Raw genomic sequence first — 20,242 nt, forward strand, 5'->3', positions numbered from 1 at the left:
GTAAGTTTTACAAGGCTTATTGATTGATAAGACAAGTAGTCAGTATTGACAGGAATATAAACATACATTTCTCATGAATTTAAGGATTATTTGAAATCCGTAAGCTACAGTTTATTTTATCATGGTGACGAACACTGATGTTGTTATTTTTAAGTATAAATACAGAAGAGAAGATTTTGAGTAAGTGATGTATTAAATTTTTCGAATTTGGACAGACAATGTTTCGTTCAGCAATCACTCACATGCATTGAAGACAATTTATTTGTACTTTTTCTGGCTCATAAATACATTTTAAGAAGTATTTCATTCATATTCATATTCATATTCATATTCATATTCATATTCATATTCATATTCATATTCATATTCATATTCATATTCATATTCATATTCATATTCATATTCATATTCATATTCATATTCATATTCATATTCATATTCATATTCATATTCATATTCATATTCATATTCATATTCATATTCATATTCATATTCATATTCATATTCATATTCATATTCATATTCATATTCATATTCATATTCATATTCATATTCATATTCATATTCATATTCATATTCATATTCATATTCATATTCATATTCATATTCATATTCATATTCATATTCATATTCATATTCATATTCATATTCATATTCATATTCATATTCATATTCATATTCATATTCATATTCATATTCATATTCATATTCATATTCATATTCATATTCATATTCATATTCATATTCATATTCATATTCATATTCATATTCATATTCATATTCATATTCATATTCATATTCATATTCATATTCATATTCATATTCATATTCATATTCATATTCATATTCATATTCATATTCATATTCATATTCATATTCATATTCATATTCATATTCATATTCATATTCATATTCATATTCATATTCATATTCATATTCATATTCATATTCATATTCATATTCATATTCATATTCATATTCATATTCATATTCATATTCATATTCATATTCATATTCATATTCATATTCATATTCATATTCATATTCATATTCATATTCATATTCATATTCATATTCATATTCATATTCATATTCATATTCATATTCATATTCATATTCATATTCATATTCATATTCATATTCATATTCATATTCATATTCATATTCATATTCATATTCATATTCATATTCATATTCATATTCATATTCATATTCATATTCATATTCATATTCATATTCATATTCATATTCATATTCATATTCATATTCCTTCCATATTCATATTCCTTCCATATAACCATAGTTAGAAGATTTAAACAGTTTAAAACACGTACTAATAATGTAATCAATATGAATTTAAAAAGGATTGCACTCATCATTGTCATTTGTTTTCATCTTACTCGTATATATTTATATCATTTCATTATACTGGAATTTTTGAGCACAAGGATATTTATTTTTTTCATATTTTTCCATCACTCTTTTTATTTACAAAAATTCCATGCAGTCCACAAAAAATGTCCTTTTATTAATTTCATAACCTTGTGACAACCGATATACGAAAATAATATTTTCAGTGCCTTCCTGAATTTAATTGCAAATAAAAATAACTAGTAATAATATTGTTTACTTCCAGGAATGAGCATTCAAAAAAATATGTCTGTTATTTATTGAGTTACTTTATTTTTGTGTTGAATTTACGTTGGATTAATTTAATCTGTACATAAATGTGAATGAGTTCAAGGATTTCAATTCTTTCGGTTGATAAAGTAAATACAAATAATTCCAGTTAAAAATAACTATCAATTTATTTTTTCAAAAAACTTAGACTTTATTAAATTCCTGTTTTTAATTTTTATTTGCCAAGCTGGAAATATTATTATTATTAGTGAATTCAGTTTTCTGTACACTTTGCTTTCACAAAAATAAAAATTTTCCAATTCTGTGTAGTTTAAAAAAATCAATTACAAAATTGAAAAAACGCAACTCTTGTTCTAAGAACACATATTTTTCCAATAGGTTTTGATTGACTTAGTTTAACCTTACTCAAAATCACTCTCAGGGTATTAATATATTATTTTGAAAAATTTTCATAAGTTCTTAGGTACCAATGTCTTAGTCTTAATGAAACACTGAATCATTTTTAAAATGGAACAGAAAAAGTAAAAAGTATTTGAAAACTACGTCAAGTTTTTGAACTGTATTGAAAAAAATGTTTGAAATTTAAGCGAATAGTTAAAATCAAAAGTCTGGGTTCAAAATATGAACACTAAAAATTAATTCAGAATGTATTTTTTCAAAATCATGAAAGCATTAAATTCAGGATATCTCAAAACTTCAATACTAATGAAAAGATACAGAATCTTAGTAAGATTCTAAAATAATTTAAACTGTGCTCTGTAAAGTCATCATAGGATTAATTGTTAAGAACTGTGTTGTGTTTTACCTTCAAAAACCGTTTTATGATGTCTTAAACATGTTTAAAGATTCGTATTTTATGAACTTGAGTTGATTTAAATTTTTAGATTTTAATTAAGGACAAAGTATTGTTTTGTTAATGGAACAGATAAAAACAACTAAGTTTTGATGACTAATGAAATGGTACTTAGCTATTTTGATTAGGTTTGAAGAAGAAGAAATAAACAAAAACATTGACATTGAATTCCATGTTTTTGCCTCAGAACTTCTCACATCAATACATCACCTGAAAATTTTATTTTTAACGAACTCCTTTTATGAGTCTGTTTTGCTTTTTGATAAGGCCAATCAAACCCAGAATATTCACATAAATAGCTTAAGCATGTACCATAAATTATGGAATTTTTGACATCCCAGAATCAAAATAACCTGAAGAATGAAATCCCACCAAAAACCTACATCGTTCCGCGCATTAATTCGAGCTATTTCAATCAAGATCCTGAAATCCGATTACAAAGACCTACTGAAATACTTAAGCTTCATTCATGATTTTATGTAGATCTGTGTGTATGTTTTTTTTATTAATATTATTTTTAATTTAATTTATGCAGAGCTGTTTATCCATTTGCAAGGTTTTTGAATTTTATTTCGTTCAATTAACACTGATATTAAATTAAGCTTTTAAGCTATACGAACAATTGAAAGGATTAAAAATTCCTACCTATGTACCTACCGGCCTCTACATTTATTTGGATTTCATTTGTTAAATAAAGAACACAAGTACCTATACGTAAAATAACTACGTCATAAATAAAACAATTAAAATTAAAATAGTCTTTCAAAAAAATGTAAACGGCCATCAATAATAAATTTTTAGTGCAATGTGTGATTGAAATTTGTTGGATTTTCAATTTAAGTGCGAACATGAAAAATGCTTGTGAATATTTTTTAAACATTTATTTAATGATCTGGCTTATGCTTGTATGTTTCTTGTTTAAAAACTTATCAAATAAAGGTTAAAAGTTGTAAATAATTGTAATTTTATTAACTTTATTAAGTGTTGATTGTTTTAATCACTCCATTATTTGACATTGGATGTGATCTGTGAAGCATTTACAGAGCTTAATTCTTTGCTTGGGATTCTAGATGGAATGGTTCCAAATCCCAAGTATAAAAGATCAAAATGTATTGACGAAATTAATTATGGTGGTCACGAGCTTCCTGGTTGAGGAACCAATTTGCAGTAATATTTACCATTTCTTTAAGTTATTTTGTCTAATATAAGGGTTATAATTACGATTTGGGAAAATAGGGGAAGTATTTAAGAGCAGATACATTTATATTGCAATGTAGCCAACCCCTCAGGTCTAACATCTACTCCTACAACCTACGAGTATAAAATACCATCCTACATTATTGCCAACCTAAACAGCATTATGACGTTTAGCCACATGCTCAATCTTTACCCTCAACTCATTGCGATTTGTCCTTAACTAATTATTATTACTAGAATCATAAATAAATTAAAACTTAAAGTAAATTAATGACTATTATTAACATATATAGGGCAAGGCATTCTACATTCTTGATGCTTGGTTGAAAAACGAATCTGTAGACTTCGAGGATGTACAACTTAAATTGAAAATTGAAAATTAATTTGATTATCCCATTACCCTAGAAAATGAAACATTCCGCTGTTGATCAAGTAATGCACAATTTTCAAAAGACTTGAACTCGCTATACAGGCTAGTGATCTAATATTTATAAGAGGTTTACTTAAGTTCAAGTTTTTCAAACAAAAAAACGTTGTATAATGTATGAATCCGGTGAAGAATAAGAATTTTTAATAATAACATGAGAATCTGTTATTGGGACCATTTCTTGAAAATTTTTACGAAATTCATGGTTTAGGTTTTAGAAAACCTTTTGAGCATGGATTGATACCACACACCAATTACATCTTAACGGCAGCTACTTTCGAAAAGAATGAGGACCAAAGACTACGCCAACGTGTTTACAATGAATTTCTTATACCTACATACGGAAATTTTGAATATTGGGTTTTATTATACTTACACTACAGGATATGTTTTTGTTTATATAATAAACGCACACTCAGGGGGATAATACTACCCTTATTATGTAGACACTGTGTCAGCACTAGAAAAGGGTGAGTGGGGTTGAAAGGAGGTATCGGTGCACATTGGTTTTAAATTCCTGAATATTGCAATGGCTGAGAAAGAGAGAGTGAGGTACGGCATTCCACATTCAAATAGTACGGCTAAAGAAAAAGTCTCTGTACTTACTTCGAAGCATTAAATTCCAAGCGATTTTTTATTTTCCATTATACAATGCTGTTTAGGTCGGAGTTTAATGAGCTTATCACATTTTGTCGTTGAAGTTCCACATCCGAAGAAGCGGGATACGAGTCTGAAAATGAATATAAAAAGCTAAGAGTACTATCGTCAGCGAAACAATGTATTGGACTAAAAGTTGCAGACCGGAGATCATTAGTAAAAATGAAAAAGAGTGTTGGAGATAGAACAGAGCCCTGGAGCACACCAGCATTTATTTTGTGGTTTTCAGACTTGAATCCATCCAACACAACTTGTATTGAGCGGTTATATAGGTAATTACTAATCATGAAAACCGAAAGCACGCATTTTCGAAAAGAAAGCCTGATTCCAAACCCTATAAAATGAAATATCAAGTGCAATAATCTTACTTTCTCCAAAACAATGTAAAGATTTGTTTCACTGTTCGGTAAGATGAACCATGAGATCACCAGTAGACCTATCGTTACGAAAGCCGTATTGTCGTTAAGAAGCTTTCGATCTTCGAGATATTTCTTGGGCTGATAATTAATCAGCGTTTCCATGACCTGGATGAACAAATGCGGTTTTCCATCCACTCGGAACGAGACCTGAGAAGTTGGAGAGATAAAAAAGCTTACGCAGTGGTTTTGCAAGCGTTGAAGAACACCTCTTCAGAACAAATACGGTGAAACCATCCGAACCAGTGGATTTATGTATGTTAAGATCTTTTAGGACTCTCGCCACAAGTACAAGTGCGACAAAAACATTGGACCCACAAAATCACTAACGCGCTCGATGACAGGCGTAGTCATAACACTGTCAACGTTGAATTGTGAGTGAACTGCCTAGCAAAGAGTTTAGCTTTCTCTTAAGAGCTTACAAATGGAGTGTCATTGCCAACGGGCTTAGGAACCAAGGAAGAGGAAGAATTCCTCATATTTTGAACAAATGACCAACAATCTGTACTGCCTTTGGGATATTGCAGTATTTTTTGCCGTAATTGTTGGTCATGTTAAAATTTGGTCTGTCGAATGTGGGCGTTGCAGTCCTGCCTGGCTTGGTTGAACTTATTCCGGTTTTCCTCAGTTGGATTGGCTTTAAAACAACGGAAACTTACCTTCTTTACCTTTATAACCTCTTTACAGCTCGCATCGAACCATGCGTTTTCCTGAGGTCTGATGCTATTCGGGATAAAAGTTCTCATTCAAAGGAAAATCTAACTTGTGATCATATCAGCGCTGGCATCAACATCACTATCGAGGAAGAACGTCCCAGTTGGCTTTCTCGTATTACCAAACTTTTAGGAGCTATTTCTTCAACTGAAGAGTTTGTACACGAGAAATTTGCGGATATGACACAATGGTCAGATGTGCTTAGAGGAGATAGAACACTAATAGTGTACTTACCAGGGTCAGAGGTAAGAAACAAGTCAAGAGTGTTTTCTGCTCGACTTACCACGTCCGATATTCGAGTGGGCTCGTTGACCAGCTGAGTTAGGTGGTTCAACTAAGCAAATATCTTAACACACACTCCTTCTGGTGTTGTCTGGCCCGAATTTTGAAGCCATGAAGAATTGTGTGCATTGGAATCGCCCGTAAGAACGACTTCATTGCGAGGATAGGACGAAAAAAATCTTTGGATGAAATCAGACAAAGCATTAAATTTACGAGAAGTTTAAACTCTTTCTAGATTGGGGCTTCGATAAAGGAAGCAATAGTGAATGATATGCTTATTTATAAGCAATATCATTCCTAATATCTATGGCGAGACCATTGTGCGAAAAGAATAAAAAGGATTTCCAAAGGTTTATTAAATCACTTAATCATTCCGTCGTAATCGTTAACATCCGAGAAACCCTAAAAGGCGCATGACGGAATCCGTATTAGAAAATTGTATAAGAATGTCCACTACCAACTAAGGTATTTGGTAATAGCTAGATTAGTACAAATTTCCGATTATCATTGAATTCGTGATAGCGCTGAATTATAAATAGTTTTGTCTTATTACGTGATGCTTTTCTGGCTTGAAAATTGTTTAAACAACGAACAAAAATGTCTGTGATTAGGATCATATGTTTAAAAAAATGTTTGAGACTTGTTTCGAAACTATGAGCTTTAGTAGTTTAAAATACAAGTTTTCAACCAGCTATGCCTGTCGGTTAATTTTCGAGTAGCTTATATATTATCAATCGAGCAGATCAGCTTATTTCAACTGAGTACCTCGGTTCATATCATCTAGTAAGGTTGGGTACTTAAAATCAAGTTGGTGGACTTATTTTAACCGAGTGGAAAGGATGATTTAAATTGGAAAATTTAAAATTTTTTGGCATCATCAACAGACTAACTCAGTTAAAATACACTAAGTAGCTTGAGATTTTGTCTTATTTCAACAGGGTTCGTCGTTAGACAAGGCAGTGCACTTCCATGCGAATTCTTCAACATCTTTCTGGAAAAAATTGTGCGAAACTCAACCGTCAACACTAGAAGTACAGTCTTCCAAATGCCCAGGTACGCAGATGATATTGACATAATTGGAAGATCAAAGCGTGATGTTGGAAGTATTTGAGGACTTTATTTACCTAGAGACCGCTATAAACTCAGACAACGGAACTAGCGCTGATATCAAACGATGAATAACTTTTTCAAATCGCTGCTCCTTTGGACTTAGAAGGCAATTGAGTAGTAAAGTCCTCTCTCGAGCATCTAAAATCACCATCTATAAGACACTCATCATCCCGGTTCCCATTTATGGCGTTGAGGCCTGGACCCTGTCAAAAAAAGATTAGAGCGTCTTAGCATGCTTGGGTTTATAACCATGTTTTATATATTTTAACAACGTTTCTCTACAATTGTTTTGTTAAAAAAAGCTTGTTTTTTAGTGTGAGATTTTTCTGTGCGTAAAATGATTGTAACTTATATAAATTGTTCTATTTTGTCAAGCTCTAAAACTTCACATAATTTGAATTACTTTTTGCTTAAGTAGAGTTCGTTTAAGTGAAAAATCCGCTCAAGTGAAAGACAAATTGTAACGTTTTGAAATTTCTTACACTAAAGTTTTACTTTGGGTAATTTCTCCCAACTCTGTTGATTTTTTCTGTGGCAAACCAAATACTACAATTGACTTCCTCTGATTCAAATTTGACCCATGTGTGTGATGGCCTTGAACCAAAACCAAATCCCAACTCTTGAAATGAATAAATCTTCCAACGAAAAAAAACTCTTTGAATACAACTTCGTTATAGGCAATTTGTCCACACAGGAAAATCCTATTTCTAGTTCACCAAATCCTGTCATCATAAGTTCATTCATTCATTCGAATCATATATATTAAGAATAAGTTTCGTAATAAAGCAAATTATTATCACAATAGAACATCGTTATCTCATCAGTGAAATTCATCACACCTCTCCATCTGGATGTGGTGTACTCGAATATGTCGAAATGAAACATCTATTCATGAATTTCTAAATGACTTCCACATGACACTGCGCAAACCTTCCCAAAAATTAACCTCCTCGAATCCTTGTAGAATATTTCCAATTTCAATAAACAGAAAACACACTCTGACTCCCACACCCTCATCCTCCCTTATTTTAGTCAATTTCAAAGAGTATCCCTGGGACGTGTTTTTTCCGTAAAAGGAGGAACTAATTTACCCCTACACCAACCGAGTTACAGACCAAGACCGACTACCGAGCAAAATAATACTCGTACGAAACGAATGATGAAATGCGTCATGAAAATTCTAAAAAAGAGCTGTCGAGAATATGGGAAGGGGTGGGAGTACGGGTATATTCGGTACATCGTACATGACGTTAACATGAGAGATTATCGTTGAAGCTTACATTTTGGGAATACAAATTTTGGACATCCCATTTATTCAAATGTATAAGGCAGGTCCATGAATGTTGAGAAACCAAATTATTCAATCCTAGAACACATTGTTGATGTGTTGTGTGTTAGTTTTGGATGGAAGTGATGTGTGTCTCTGTGTGCATGTTTTTAGGTAACATGACATTAGCATCATTCACAAAAATAATTAACTTTTTCCATTTCGCTCTGATGTACCTCATCCATCCAATAATAGACCTATACCTGGTTTTCATCCTTCCCCTAAGCATCATCAAGGATTCAATTTTACCAAAATCAATAAAATTGCTTTGCGGGTATATGAAATAAATGTCATCTGGTTTATTTGTCCTGGTTCAGTGATTTGGTGTTGTGTTTAAACAAATTTTATTTTCAGTTCATTAGGAAAACGTAAATAAAATAAACTACATAATGTATACGAGATTCAAAATATCGACTTATAGAAGTGGATAAAATCATTATTTATACCTAACCTAAATAAATACGAAACAAGGCGCAATTCTAAATCAAATCCTAGTAGAGTCAAATGTGGAATAACATTTTTGAGTGTTTGTGGTTTTGTCAGGTTCAAAAGATATAAATAATTCCACACATTTCTCAAAGCATGATATTGATCTCGAAAAAAAAATACCTGAAAGGTTAAATATTTATATTTTCTCTGTGCGTCATTTAGATTCTCTACTTTGTTCGCTTTTTTAAGCTTGTGTATTTTTATCAGACAAAACACGCATCAGAGGGTTCAAGGAAGATTTTAAAGGTAAAAATAAAAGCTGAAAATGGTCTTCTGCTCATTTTTGAAATTGATACATAGTTGAAAGTATGATTTCTAATTTATTAAATGTAGCAAAATATGTTAATTTCAGTGACTTCAGGCTACTTGCTTACTCAATTCGTCAGCCTGGCCAATGACTTCGGGCCTCGTTCAACATGCTTCTTCACCTTTTTTATTTATTAGATGACAACATCCCAAGGCGTCATGGATCCTTCTAGCGGAGAAATTGTCTTCCCCGCTGTTTTTTACTATAAATCGTCCAGGAAAGGACTTACCGTGATGCTTTTTGTACGTACATGAAGTAGCCTCGTCGCCTCGGTGTCCGCAGTTATTTGAATATAACTAATTTATGTAAAGATAAAATAACACGGTACTTGTACCTGTTTTTATCAAAGGTTTAGAACGGTAAGCGAAGCACTAGCCACTATGATGCCAGACTTGTCCGAAGTTCTCTTAAAAGGTTAACACGGAATAATTGGTTGGGAATGCGTTCCTCGTCTCTAAAAGCAAACTAGAGAATAATCGGTCACCTTAAGCCTTGTCTGTGGTACATTTAGAAGACATTTACATCGGAATAAAATAGGGCTAAATTCTCTTCGTACTCCTGGCAGCAAACGAGAAGATAATCGGTGTTTTGCAACTCCGGACAAGCTATATCCTTTGTGCTCTTAGAAGAAATTAATAACAGAATAATAGGTTGCGTCATCTTAAACCTTGTCCATCGTACACTAAGATGAAGAGGACGGCGGAATAAAATATGGCTAATTTCCCTTTGACAATCGGTGCTTTGTCTCGCGACAAAAATCTATTTCCGTGACGCTCTTAGAAGAAGGTCATCATGGAGTAAACGCTTGAGACTGCATTATTTTTCCCTAGCAGAAAAGAAAAGAAAGGAATAGATGGGTAACTCAAGCCTGTCTGTCAAACACTTAGAAGAAGTGGATAACAGAATTAACGGTGTTAACGAAAAAGATATCTTGGATGCGACAATTTACGAGACGGTCCTGTACTCGAGATACTATATGTTCCCAGAAATTCTTTCCTTAAATGTACATAAGATACTGGGCCGGGTTTTGAGGAGGGCAACCGGGGCAGAAGCCCTGGGGCCTAAACAAACGGGGGGCCCAAAATAGAGACTTCGGAAATTTTTTGTTTCAAATTCCAACTAATAAACACTAGTAAACATCTTTTCCATTGACATATATTTTTTTGCTCTTCTACCTTTACCTACAGCCTACAGTACTTTGTACACATGATTATTTAATTTTATTAATCTTAAATAACATAAATCATTGATCTATATTTGTTCACTACAATCAGGCAATAAGTGAAATATCAAAATCTCAAATGACCCTGATAAGAAGCACTTCCAATTCACTACCGATCTTGAGGAAGTACACCAATCGCTTAATGGCTGATTATGGTGGTACTTGCCCGCGACCTAAAATGTTGAGTATTCGATTCTGTTTCTCGACAATTTGTTTGCTTATAGATATATGTATGTGCAAATAAATTAATTTCTGTATATGAAGAATCGATGTTCTTTAATTCTTGGAAAAATCAATTATTATTGATTAATATGTAGTTTGTCCATTTCAATTGATCGATTTTGTACAGAATTTGTACACGTTTTTCACAGCCAGCACAGAGCGGCTTCTAATTCTGATTGAGAAATTATCGGGGAAGAAAAGCGGCCAGTTTTTAGTCTTGAAAAAGCTTAGCGACACTCGTTGGTTTGGTCGAGCTGAAGCTCGGCTATTCGGAAATCAAAGAAGCTCTAACCAGCAGCAGTGGTCTGGAAACCGCTTTGTTTGCAACATTTTGGAAAGATAGCTTGGAGCGTTTCAACACTACAAACGCAAATTGTCCCCAAGGAATAAAACAAAGGATCCGCCTTCATCCCAGTGATTGACCAGCTATCCGTTTCTCTTCTTGCATGCCTATGAAGATGTTAATTTGAGATTTGTATTCCTGAATCAAATGGAGAATATAGATGCTGAAAATTTGCCCGCTGCAACAAAGGCATTGGTGAAAGTATATCCCGATGATTTAGAGCCCAGTCTTGGTAATGAGTTGATTCAATTTGTGAACAGATCAATCGCCGGAACTTTTTTACTACCAAATTCTCGAAAATCAAAATTTCAGAGCTATTCCCAAACCTCGAAATTATATTGAGAATGTATTTGGTTTTGATGGTAACAAATTGCACTGCAGAACGCTCATTTTCATAAATGAAAATTATTAAAAATAGGTTTCCAACAATTATTGGATAAAACCGTCTATCGAAGCTTTCTCTCCTGAGTATTGAAAGCGATTTACACCGAGAACTGGATTTCAACAAAATCATTTACGATTTTTCGACGAAAAAAGCTAGGTTCCGTTCGTTAACCTTAAAATTTAACTTTAGATTATTCCTTTTATGTGTTTGGTCAATACTAATGGAATCCACTTGGTTTCACAATAAATTATTCGTTGAAAAATTCGAGTGAAAAAATGGTTTATTTTATTAACTTCCCATAGGAAGTTATTGTAATGGGTCCGATTTGTCAATTTGAAAATTTTGACATTTCTCGACGTTTTAAGGACCCCATAGTTTTTTAGAAAGATGTCATTGCGTGCGTGTGTACGTACGTTCGTACGTCCGTACGTTCGCGACGTTTTTTTCAAATAAAGTTTCTTATACAAATAATAAGGCAGAAAGATGCAGAAAGGGCCCTCAAGAAAATTGCGTGGGTGGTTTTTTTACCATGGCAGTTTGAAAAAAGGTGAACATTTTGGTTAACCCTACATATCTTACGATCCAAAAACGCTAGAGACTTGAATTAAATTTTATATAATATATTGTAACGTGATATCAAAGAAGTATATTTTTTTTTTAAAACCAAATAACGTTTTTTTATAAATGAAAAAAATTGTCGTCTCCAAAATTTTACGACTAAAATATGATTTCCTCTCCAAAACAATTTTGTGCGACGAAGAATAATGTTTTTGACATCTGATAAAATTTTGAGAAAAATCGAATTGACAGTTTTTTTATAAAAAATAAAAACCTAAACAAAAATTAATAAAAGTTGGTAAAAATTGATTTTAGACTCAAATACCTTTTCAAAAATTTGAGATAATAGCTTCTAACTAATTCTTAGTAATAAGAAATATTGTTTTCAACATTAGGACAAATTTTGAGAAAAATCGAATGGACAGTTTTTGTACAAAAAACTAAAAACCTACAAAAAACGTAACAAAAGTTGGTAAAAACTGATTTTCTACTCAAATATCTTTTCAAAAATTGTAGATATTGGCTTCAAACTTATTTTATTTCACAGAAAATATTGTTTTCGATACTCAAACTCAGTAATTTTTATATAAAAATCTAACAGTCCGTTTTTTCATAAAAAATAAAATCTACAAAAAATCTTACGCAAATTTGGTAAAAATTGATACGAGTACATATATACAAACTTTTAAGCAAGACAAATCGACGGACGGGATGGGAAGTTATCAGTGTGGGTCGCATCCCAGCCTCTTTCTTTGAAAATAATTTGGGGCGATGGGGCCTCCGCTTCTTTACTGCCCCGAGGCCTCTGGACGACCTCTAAATCCGGCCTGATAAGATAAATAATCAAACTGAGTAAAAGCAGATATTTGTGTTTGAATGTCATTACTTTATATGAAAACTTTTGTGAAAAGTCACTGTGAATTGAAAGCAAGTGAATGGCATTGTCTCAGCAGACGAGAAGTATAACGCTTCGTTATAATCTAAACCTTGATTTTTATTTAATTACAAGGTGTTTTTTAAGTTGCATTATATTAATTAAAATTTCTTTTCAATAATATTTCTGTCTTATATTTTTCAAGCCCTTAAGAAAACATCGTGCAATTGTTTAATAAAAATGTATGGTCCGATAATTGAATATTCGACCGTATTTTTGCTACACAAAATGGCAAGTCCACGCGATGGAAAGACATTAGGGGCAAAGCTTTTAGTGACATAAATGAAAATCGTCTGAGCTTAGCTTTATTCTTTAAATGCACAAAATCAAAAGTTTAGTTAAAAAAAAAATTGGCTTAAATATTCCAAAAAGTCGTCTAATTCAGATTACAGCAAATATTTTCAACAACCCCCTTTATTTTTGTTGCAGACTTTTTAAACAAATTTTACGAACACATGAAAAAAGTCCTTAAACTTCATTTTGCGTGTTTCCGTGTCCTCTCCATCACTGATGCACAAATCATCATCGTTATTATTTTCTAGCTGACAGGAAATGACTCCATAATGTCTGCTATTAACTGAATAAAAGCACTTTCAAAATACGTATACCAAAACATATAAACATAAAAGCAAAAACTAAAAATGGGTGTAAATTTTGAGTCCTTTACATGATTATGTACATATGTTGGTAGGAACATTATGTTTGTAGTTGCAGCGTTTCGTACTTATTCATACGACATCAGCTGCACGAACCACTTAAAAAATGCTTTCAGACACCAATTCACCTTTCCAAATGTATCCAGGTGCAGACATCCTTTATTTTTTAACGAGAAGCTGTACGTACTCTTTTTAAGCTATAGAAACAAGCTTTAAGGACATCACTAAAAAATTCGATAAAAATAACAAATAACCTATAAATAGAAAGGCATTTGAGAGTTACGTCCTTTTTTTTGCTGAAATCACTACTGACGTCATTTGTTTTCTGACGTCATCGGTGTTAATTGAATTTTTCGACATATTGTTACATGTTACACAGAAACCTTGGTATACAAACTTCATCTATCCTTGATTATATTTGAAATCCTTGTGTTCTGTTCTCTTTTTCGTTTGTTTGTCTTGGGTTACTTTTGATGACGAGTGGTAAACTAGAAATAAATTGAAGTACACAAAACGTTAAAACCTAAAGAAACCTCTGCCAAAAATGTAATCTTTTCGAAATTACAGCAAACGCAAAAAACAAAAATAAAATATAAAATTCTGTTGTCATGACATAGCAGCACCTGTCACAAGAACGATTAATGGTTAGAAAAAGCAAAAACATCGTCCTTCTTGCGCTATGTTGAATTAAGAGTATAAAGCCAGCGATGCGATTTCTTCTGCTTTATATTATCCTGCTTCGGTCGCCACAGTGCGCCGCGCCGCGTCGTCATTCACCATCGTAGTCGGTCGGTCGCTCGTCCTGACAGTCAAACAGTAAAGGAATTAAGAACATATTCTAACGTCACAAGATGTTGTTGTTTTTTTCAGTTGCTGTCCAGGAAATAATTTTTTTAAGGGATGATGATTTTTTTAGATGGGAGGTATTAGAGAGAAGATTAAAATTAAATAATGAAATTCTAAGCATTTTTAAAAAACCATAGAATAAACATTTTTAATACATGAGTGATTATCATAGCTTGGAATTTCTGTCAGTAACTATTAAAGAATTTTTTTAACATTACAGAAAAAAAGACTTAGGATGCAGGGATTAAAGTTTTCATGAAATTTTATTAAAACCTTGAGTAAGGCGATTGGATTTTTTCTATAGCTTTCGATAAGTTCAATATGGATTCAAAAGAATTGAATACATTTTCTTCCTAATTTCAAATAAGTTTTCTATTATTTAAAAAATCCAAACCAATATTTACTAACAAATTGTCTTTTGAACTTTTTTAATGGAAGAATTTTGAAACACTGTGGATGTTTTTTCGAGGAGTAGAAAAACACTATTTAAATAGGCAGCCATTTTGTCAGCTGTCAAATTATTTTTTGACTAATTTGTTTGGGCACAAGTGAAAACGTTAGTCTACTCCGATAAGCCTGAAAATATTGACAACTTTGAGGAAAACATGCGTCTTGTTAATACGCGGCTATACGGCCAAACATTTTGGAAAGTCATCGGAAATTGGACTTCTAGATTAGACTACGTCGAGTCGGTCATGGTGGCCATAAGCCAGAAAGAATATTTAAATTAGAATGTCAGAACATTAACTTTCCAATAAAGTAAACTAAACAAACGTTTAAAGTTCTAAACCTCTAAAGAAAACACCCAATACAAGGAAGAATATACTACCGTAAAGTATTCTTTAGATCCTTTAAAGAAGTCCCTTTTTTGATGAATGTGAAAACTAAATTTCAACATAAACACCTTCTTGGCGTAATTCTAAGCAAAAGGTCCGTTTAACATGAATAACTTGTCTTACCTAATTGCTGTGTACTTATTTGCGTGATAAAAACTTAATAAACCGTCAGCGGGTCGGTTTTGGGTTCGGGTTGTGTCCTCTAAACAAAACCTTAACATTAATATCCTTAATCCTTCGGTTGGTTGGCTTAATTTTATTTTTCCTCCATCAGTGAAGGTTTATCTTTCACTGACAATTCACAATGACTTTTTATGTCAGACAACAGCAATACAATAAAAAATGTGCTTTTTGACTCTTCATACTGTGTCACAATAACATCAACAACAAAAACAACAACAACAACAAAAAAGGGATGATTTATCCCTTCAAAGTTCGTAGAATTCCCTTTTTGGAGGATAATCTGGGAAAATATTTTTGGTAATTTATTATATTTGCCGTGACAAGTGGCGCTGCTGGTTGTTATGTGAATGTGGAGTAAAAAACTAAACAAAAATGGAATTGTGCGGTTTGAAAGAGTGTGCTGTTGAGTGGCATCTGACATCCTGACTATCACAAGGAATAATTTGACAACAACCAGAAATTCAACATCAGAAATATGTTATGCTACTTTTTCTTCAACATCACTGTAATTGTAATTTTAAAAAGACATACACAAAACACCGAGGTTTTAGAAAAACTAATTCAACCCTATTTTTGAACATTAAGTAAAGAAATTTGGTTTCAAGCTCAGAAGACTCACAAATTCGAGAGCAATTTTATATGATGCGAATTGTAAGGGGTTATAATTTCAATGATCTATATGCATATGTATGTATGTACATACATGGAACCTCTTCGAAATTCAAAAATTAAATTGAATTCGGATACATTAAAAAAAGGTACGTATACGCCAGAGTGTACGGTGAAAATAAAATAGCAATAAAGAAAGGTATGTAATGTGATATTGGTGACTTTGAACCTTAAATAAGGAATGTGTTGATAAATCGAAATGAATTGTTACTAAAAAGTTAAATCATTTAAGACATCAAGGTCAAAGTGATATCATTCGAATTGTCTAAGCCAATGGTTTTTAAAGTTCAGAATTTTCAGAAAGTAGTTGACTTACATCAAGCTTTGAACTACGATCAGTGGTGCCAACATTATTTCATTAAAACAAAAATGAAACGTCAAGTAATGAATTTCAATTAGTATTTTATTTCTCAGATTATTTTTTTATCTTCTGATTGATTTATTAAAAAAAACAATGATAATGTTAAGCAACGTTGATTTGTTTTATTGAAGATAACGATTATGACAGAAAGAGGGAAGAGAGGATAAGGATACCACATCTAAAAGATCTGCCTGGGTCCCAGTCTGTGTTTGCAACAACTTAAATCGTTGAAATTGTTGGTCTGTTCCGAGTTAGCAAAGAACTTTGTTATGCAGATGTTTCTTTCGGCTTGCTTGCCCTCCGTTGCACTTGGCATCAATAGTTTTGTTGAAAAGATTCTTAAGCCTGTTCACATGCCTCAATACCAATATCTTGTTGAAGTTTTTCAGAATTAGACATCACATCGGTTAAAAGTTAATCCAGTGAATATGTTCCAAGGCAATTGTCTTGTGGATTAAATGCCTAGCTCAGGCTATGAAGTCTGTCCACAGCTTGCTCCGAAAAATACAAAGACACCTGGCAGTATGGTTCTCCACCAGACACTGTGGAATTTTTGTTATTTTGAGTATTAAATGTTTGAGTTTTACATTGTAGTCCAACCAAAACTATTGTAACTAAAAAATTCTTTAATGGAAACTACAAATTTGTATCAACAAACCTTATGCCAGTCATTCCTCCACGACACGGAGGTTAAAGAGTGTTCCGTTCTTCTGCAAAACTCTGCCAATAATCTTTTTGGTTCCTTTTTGATGAACCGAATACTCCTGCGGTAAGTTTCTGTTGAATTGTTTGAGGGTAAGAATAAAACTGCCTATTTCACTAAAGTTTGTGAAAGTATCGATAAAACAATGATAAGCATGAAACTTTGCCGCTGTGTTCAAGAGAAGAAAATATTGCAGTAAGAAAAAAGTCGCCTGTCATTTTCAAAGCTTTTTTATCAATTCTAACCAAAAGACTCAAGTACACATCCAAGAAATAAAGATGAGAATATCAAAAGCTGAGGGTACTATTATCATCGAAACAATTAAGTGTCAGCTTATCATTTTAATTTATAGAAGGGCTGTACAGCGACTTAGACTTAGCCAAAAGGGTAAAAGTCCAACGAATAAGATGTCTGAGTCACATAGAGCTCATGGAAACCAATGCTCCGGCCCGAAGAGTCTTCGAATCCATACCCACAAGACAGATCAGTAGAGGGAAACCGCAGATCTTCTTGTGGCGCGCACAAGTGGAAAGTGACCTCACCCAACTTGGAACGCGAAACTGGAGACATCTAGCTAGGGACGGAGCTAGATAAAGAAGTTTGTTGGGTAGGGCCCTAGTTCACACAGGACTGTAGCGCCCCCTTAAGTAAGTAAGTAAGTAATCAATTTAATTATCTACATTACATAATGTCAAAATTAAGAAAATTTGTATAGAATAGACCTCTATTAATATTTAAGAAAAAAGTACGTATACGCCACAGAGTAAGACGAAAATGGAAAACAATAAGAAAGGTTATTTTATAGGAAGTGTGGAAGTTTGAACAATAAGTAGACCTGTGTCAATCGTGATTGATTCGGTCTTTATGACCCGTTCATCAAAAAGATTGAGTGATTGCAATTGTAGTAAAAAAAATCAATCGTTCTCAATGTCAATCGTTTCATCATGCTGTCTTTCGTTTTAAAGGAAAAGAAATATGTTTCGTTCATCCAACTTATTCTCATTCAAATGAAATGATATAAAATGGGAATTAAACATAGCTTTGAAACAATTAATCAATTATTTCAATACTAATCGTTTAAAAGACCGAAACTGAATGAAAATGAAGTACCTTAACCTTACCTACTCTACTGCAAAAAGTTCCATAAGGTTCCACTCGCTTATTTTCCATTAAAAACCAAAATGAAACAGAAACCTAAATGATTGAAAAAGTGAACGATTGGAATAGAATGAAATTTGCCCATTTTATTCGCATCCAAATGAAACAGATACCAAAATGATTGAAAAAAATGAACGATTGAAAAGAACGAATCATTGAACTGAACGACATATGAACGATTGAATCTTTTAAAATGAACGATTGACACATCTCTAACAATAAGGGAAGAACTTTTAAATAGTTCCCTTTCACTAACTGATGAGTTAAACCGTTTAAAGACATACAGCTCAAAATAACTTTAGTCGAATATTTTGTCTATATTTTTGGAACCCCAAAAAATCAATTGACTTGAAGGATAAAATAAAACTAAAGTTTCCAATCAAAATAGAAAACTTATTCTTGTTATCAGAAAAAAATTAAACCTGAGAAATTCTTACGAAGCCAGTTTGCTTTATCTGTGTTTGAATTAACATTCCCAGAAAAGGATGTTGTCCCGATGGCCAATGCTCACCTACCAATCCTTGACTTAAACCTTAAAGGATCATTGATGCACTTAATGGTTGTGTTCCTCTACTTTGTATATGAAATTACAACCTGTTCCATTGAAAAAAAAAACATCTCCTTCGAAATAAAACACCGGGTTATTTTGTTTTTACTTAATTTCTAAAGAGTTTCATTTATTACATTACTTCTTCATTCTTATGTTTTTGTTTATTTCCATTTCAGTTTCATTTTTTATTACATTTTTATTTTTTTGTTTTTAATACAAAGCAAGATAAGAAAAATGAAATTAAAATAATTTAATAAAAAAAGAAACATTACTTTTATATAAACTGTTTTTTCTCTTTTGTTTTATTTGTTTATTATTTCTTTTATTTTTTTGTTAAGTGATTTTCCTTCTTTTCGATCGACACTTAATTTAAAAAACAAAAACTCTCTTTTTTATTTTTTTTAAGGTAAATTAAATGATATATAATTTAAAAAAATATATAACTTGATTTATTTAAGTTTTCTTATTGAATTTTTGTTCATTTTATTTCTCCTTTTAATTTTATTGTTGTATTTTTGTTTTCATTATTCTTGTATACTTAAATGTATATAAAAAATGTAAAAAATACAAATAAAATATTAAAAACAAAAAATTATAATAATCATAATATTAATTATAAGAAATAATGTGTAAATATTTATAATATTAAATGGAAAACTTAGTTGTTATATATATTATTATTATTATTATTTTCGGTGATTATTATATTTAATATATATATACTTTTTTTAAATTTTTATTTTAAACTTTTGCTTTGTTGTTTCAAAAATTAAACAATCTGCCACTTACTAAAAATAGTATAGCACAACGGAAAAAAGAATTGAATAAAATATTACAATATTACAATTAAAATTAATTTATTATATTAATAATAATAATAATGTGTTTTTATTTTAATATAATAATAATAATAATTAACTAGAAACTAAAAATAGTTCTGTTTCATTTGATTTACGTTTATATTTAGGTTTTTTCATTCTTGTATCTGTTTTCCTTGTTCTTTTTGTTTTTATTTTGTTTTAATTTATTTTTCGCAAAACTAACTGTTTTTATAGATAAATATAAAAAAGAGATACATCAAGTTATTCATTTTTGGATATCTTTTACATAAATTTAATTTTTATTTTATTTACTTTAGTTTTTACTTTTTAGTTTTTAGTTAGTGTTATGTGTGAAGTATTCGAATCCTTTTCAAA

The sequence above is a fragment of the Eupeodes corollae genome, chromosome 3, assembly GCF_945859685.1.
Source record: "Eupeodes corollae chromosome 3, idEupCoro1.1, whole genome shotgun sequence".
Lineage (NCBI taxonomy): Eukaryota > Metazoa > Arthropoda > Insecta > Diptera > Syrphidae > Eupeodes > Eupeodes corollae.